This window comes from Benincasa hispida, chromosome 8, assembly GCF_009727055.1.
Source record: "Benincasa hispida cultivar B227 chromosome 8, ASM972705v1, whole genome shotgun sequence".
In the NCBI taxonomy this organism is placed as follows: domain Eukaryota; kingdom Viridiplantae; phylum Streptophyta; class Magnoliopsida; order Cucurbitales; family Cucurbitaceae; genus Benincasa; species Benincasa hispida.
The window spans coordinates 57,780,692-57,786,552 of NC_052356.1; positions in this window are offsets into that span (position 1 = coordinate 57,780,692).

The following is a 5,861-nucleotide window of genomic DNA, read 5'->3' on the forward strand; positions in this document are numbered from 1 at the left end:
TTATATCGAGTAGATATAATATATCTACAATGAGAGGAGTTCAACTATGGGCTTTAGTGGAGTGACCCATTAGTTAATGAATGGAGGTTAGATAGGTCTAATGAGTTTAGCCAATTAATTTCGAATCGTTGGAGTCCATTATCTGTAGGTCCATGAGGTCCCCCTACTAGCTCGAAAATGGATTAGCTCTAGAGTAGTGTGATAAGTTAATTTGAAACATTCAAATTAGAATCAAACGAAATTTGAGAAAATATATTTAAATATGATTTAAATATATGAAGATGAATTTGTATAAATATTAATTTAATATTGGATATTAAATTAATTAGAATGATTTAAATTGTTTAAATAATTATTTATTAATTTTATTTGAAAATTAATAAATTTTGATTTTAGAAATAAAATATGATTTAAGATCAATTTTGGATTTTTGGAAATTGAAAAATTACACAAAATTGAAAAATGGGTTTTTCAAGTTCATCTTCAACTTGCTCACAAGGAACCCACCACCTCTTCTTTGGTTTACTCTAAGCATGAGTTGCATCCCATGCAACACATCTCTTTGCATGATATTCTGCAATATATTTAAGAGATTGGAGTGAAGAGAAAAAAATGAAGAATCGATTGATTTTTTGCTGAAAAATTCGGATGAAGAAGGTGTTCTTCAGTAGGCTGGTTTAGTGAGCTTTCTTCATACTCCCTTTGATTCCAGCTTATTTTGAGTTCCACAACTCAATCTAGAGCACCAAGAGTATAGTAGGGAAGATCTTGTGGTGGTCTACACAAGGATTCAGAGGATTTTGCAGCTGGAAAATGGAGATTTCGTTGGTTCGGCCAAGGTATGTTCTTGAAACCCATTAAACTCTGTTTTAACATGTTTCTTTTCAACCAAATTAATGAATTAGAATACTTATGGATCCTATTCCCTTCCGCTGCGTGATGGTGTCGATCCAACAGCAATTCCCAATCACCAAGAACGACGGATACAATCGAGCCACCATATCTATAGTCCACAAACCGACAAGCTGTGGTTGAAACCCTAAACGACTTGAAGTCAAATCAAATCCTCACGATCTCCGTGGAAGTCCATTTTCGGACATGCCAAAAGATAATACACGATTGAATACAACATGATTTCGAAATTTGATGAGATTGCAAACTTTGTGGAGGAGAGCAAGAACTTGTTTCGCGACAGAGCACCAAGGTTGTGGATGAACCCTAATTACCCAACGTGTCGATTTTGCAGACATGAGAATGGAGTAAGGCCGGTGATCCCGGAGGAATAGAGAAAAATCAATTGGTTGTTCTTGATATTGGGAGAAATGCTTGGAGTTTTGAATTTGAATCATCAGAAATACTTTTGCAACTACACTAACAATCATTGAACATGTGCAAAAAATCGTCTTCTTTATCTAACTTATATCACTTTATGTTGGGCTTGATAGGTTTAATGGGCTGTGAGAAATCACTGTATTCTTGAAAGCAAAGTTAATTTGGGCTTAATTGAAAACCTACCCTGATTGTGAAAACCAGATACCACCCATGGAAGGTACTTGAACACAAAAACAATGTGCTAAAAGCACAATCCACGTGAAGGATAATCTTCACCCTACACTTTGATGGTCGAGATTAATTTCAAGCACTCTGAAGATTGTAGACATTTCAATGAATATTCTTTTCTTTTCTTTGTTGCAGAAAGAAACCGAGAGAAAATAGACGGAGAACTAGAGAGAGATGCTGCTGGAGATCGTCTAGGCGATGAAGGCGAGTATTCGTCTAGACGATAAGGCAATATTCGTCTAGACGATGAAGGTTTTACTGAAGATCGTCTAGACGATGGGATTCGCGGTCGAGTGAGAGTCTACATGATAGGAGTTCCGAGGTACATGATCGGAGTCAAAAGGTACACGATAGAGGAAAAGAAGATCAGGGAAGAAGAAGAATGCAAATGTTTTTATGTGGTTCGACCAAAGGTAGCCTACGTCCACGGAGAAGCTGATGATTTCTGATAGGGGAGTTACAAAAGAATTATTACGAGATAAGTCTGTTTAGCTATCTTGATCTTTCAGTATTTTTCTCTCTCTTCTTACTTGTACAAGAAAATACAAATGTATATAAAGACAGTTTGTATGTAACTAATTTATAACAACTTGAAGTTGTTTTCATTATTTGTAATAACAATCTCCACTTTCAAAGAAACTTCAAGTGTTTCTTCAGCTTCTCTAAACTGATTCTCTTCTTCTTTAACCTTTGTCTCTCAGCTCAAACCCTATAATATCAAGGCATTTCTGAAGTTTGAGCTGAGTGACAGTCTTTGTCAACATGTCAGAGGCATTCTCTGAGGTATGCACTTTCAAAACTTCTACTTGTTTTGCTTCAATCTGTTCTCGAATGAAATGATATTTAACATTTATATGTTTAGTTCTGTTGTGATACTGTGGATGCTTTGATAAATGTATGGTGTTCTGATTGTCACAAAAAGTTTTCACTATATTCTGTTTAATCCCGAAATCACATAGGAGACCCTTTAGCCATAAACCTTCTTTTACTGCTTCTGAAAGAGCAACAAACTCTGCCTCAGTAGTAGAAAGGGCTACTACTGATTGCAATGTAGCCTTCCAGCTTAAAACACACCTGCCACATAGGAAGATATAGCCTGATAAGGATCTTCTCTTGTCTAAATCTCCAGCATAGCAGAGTCAACATACTCAATCAACTCTGATTCTTTGTCTGGAAGCTATTGGTACATTTGTTTAGCACTTGAAGTACCCTTAAGGTACCTCATTATCCACTTAGTTGCCTCCTAGTTTCTTTTACCCGGATTAGCCATATATCTACTCACCAAACTTGTGGCATAGGTAATATCCGGCCTTGTAGACACCATTAGATACATTTAGCTTCCCACAACTTGGGAATAGGGGACAGTTGACATTACCTTTTGATGTTCAATGTCAGATTCTTTAGGTGAATTCTCTTTTGAGAGTTTGAAATGATTAACAATAGGAGTAGATACTGATTTAGCTTCTGTCATATGATACTTCTTAAGCAATTTCTGACAATATTGTAACTGATCAATGCTGAGAATACTTGATTTTCTGTTTCTGATTATATCAATGCCTAGAATTCTCTTTGCATTACCAATGTCTTTCATTTCAAATTCTGACTTAAGTATATCTTTGACTTTATTTAACTATTTCATAGTTGCTCTTGATAATAGTATGTAATCCACATAGAGTAACAAATAGATAGGATGAGTATAGATATCAGTGTTTATGTAAACACAACTATCATAGGAGCTTTTATTAAAGTCATTCTTCTGCATAAAGTCACTAAATCTCCTATTCCAGCACCTAGGGGACTATTTAAGGCCATAGATAGACTTTTTAAGTAGGCAACATAGTCTTCTTTCCCTCTGACCTCATACTCCTTAGGTTGGCTCATATAGATAACTTCTTCTAAGAAGCCATGTAGAAAAGTTGTTTTAACATCAAGTTGCTCCGGCTCTAGGTTATTCTGAGCCACAATAGACAATAATAGTCTGATAGAAGTTTGCTTGACCACTGGAGAGAATATCTCATTGAAATCAATACCTGATCTTTGAGTAAAACCCTTAGCTACCAACCTAGCTTTATATCCAGGTCCTTGATCATTAGGGAAACCCTCCTTTAATTTGTACACCCACTTGGATGCAATTGGCTTGCAACCTTTTGGCAAGAGTGTCAACTCCCAAGTGTTATTTCTGACTAGTGAATCAACTTCTTCATTCATTGCTTCTATCCACAACTTAGCTTTAGAACAACTCACTGCTTCTTCAAAAGTTGAGGGTTCTGAATCATTACATAAGTCTGAAGCATTTAAAGCTAAGTAGTCATCATACCTTGAAGGTGGCACAATAGTTCTTCTTTGCCTATCTCTAGCTAGGTTGTACCCCCTCCCAAGTCTGGTTCTTCTTGCTCGGGATCAGAAATAACATCTTCTACTTTTTTTTTCAAGATGAAGTAGTTGATCAAAAGGTGATTCTGAGCTTGAAGGATCAGAACTAGGGTTGAGAACTTGCTCCCACCTCAATTTTATCATTCTTCATTTGAGGTATTGTAACATTAAATGTAGATCCCTGCATAAACATCTCATCCTCCCTGAAAATAACATCTCTGCTTGTAATACATCTCTTCTCTATAGGGTGCCACATTCTAAACCTCTTAACTCTTTCTGTGAAACCCAAAAACATACATTTCACAGCTTGGATAGCTAATTTCCCCTTGCTCTGATGGACAAAACCAATGCAGCCAAACACCCTTAGATTACTTAGGCTAAAAGGTTGTTTGGTTCACCTTTCTTCAGGGGTTAGAAGGTTAAGAGATGCATGGGGGCATCTGTTTAGTGTATAAACAGTATATGAGGCTGCTTCTGCCCAAAATTATTCAGGAAGTATTGCATCTAACAGTAGGCTTCTTACTCTCTCCATAATAGTTCTATTCAATCTCTCTGCCACCCCATTTTGTTGTGGTGTATACATAACAGTTTTGTGTCTAGTAATACCATGTTGTCTACAAAAAACATTAAACTCCTCTGTACTGAAGCCCATTGTCAGTTCTTAGACACTTAATTTGAGTGTTAGACAATTTTTCAATTATAATCTTCCATTCTTTGAACTTATCAAATACTAAGTTCTTAGATTTAAGGAAATAAATCCAACATTTTCTAGAATAATCATCCACAAAGATTAAGAAGTACCTGGCTCCACATAAGGATTGGAAAGGTGAGGGACCCCATAGGTCTGAATGCACATAGTCAAGGATGGCCTTGGTTGTATGCTGAGCCTTTACAAAACTCTGCCTTGTAGCCTTCCTATCACATAATGTTCACAAAAATATAGGCTCTGATGATTTCCCTTAGTAGAATTCCCTGATCAGCAAGAGCTTGTAGACCTTTGGCACTAATGTGTGAGAGTCTTTTGTGCCAAAGATCTCCTTCCGTAGGCTGGTTCTAAGTCACAATCAAGGCTGAATGCATTTTCTGAACTCCTTGAACAACATAAACACCATTAATCTTGACCCCTCTGAGAATAGGCTTACTGTTCTTCAAAACTTCATAGTAGCGTCCTTTCCTCTATATTCACAGCCAATAGAATCGAGCATGCCTAGTGAAATCAGATTTCTCTTCAACTTAGGCACATGTATGCCATTCTTCAATAGTTTGACTGATCCATCTTTAAGTTTGAATGAAACAGAGCCAATACTAACCACTGGGCATAAGTTATTATTACCTATGTAGACAGAACCTCCATCCAACTCTTTATAAGTGCTAACTAGTTTTTGTGGGGTGTCATGTGGAAAGAATATCCTGAGTCTATAACCCAATCTAGGTTCTTATCAGATTCTTCATCTGCCTTCCAATTTGATGTAGCTAAAGCATCTGAATAGAAGTAAGAATCCTCACAAATTGAGGCTTCACCTGACTAATTTGGTTGAACTTTCTGTTGAGGTTGTTGTTGCTTATTTTTCTGCTCATTTTTCCATTTTAAAGTTTTGTAATCCTTGATTAGATGTCCTAGTTTTTTGCAATATTTACATCTAATCTTAGATTTTTCTTTCCCCTCTTCTATTGAGCTTTGTTTCCCCTTTTTCTTATTTTTCTGTTTTGACTTACCCTTCACAAATAAGCCCTCAGCACTGGCCTTATCTTCCTTGTTGGTTAGGAGCTCCATCTCTCTAATTTTAAAGGCTGAAATGATAATATCAGTAGTTAGAGAGTCTCTACCATATTTTAGGGCAGTCTTTACATCTTTGTAGGAATTCGACAGTGAGTTGAGAAGCACAAAGGCTTATTATCTATCCCAATCTCTTCTCCTTGAGTCTTGA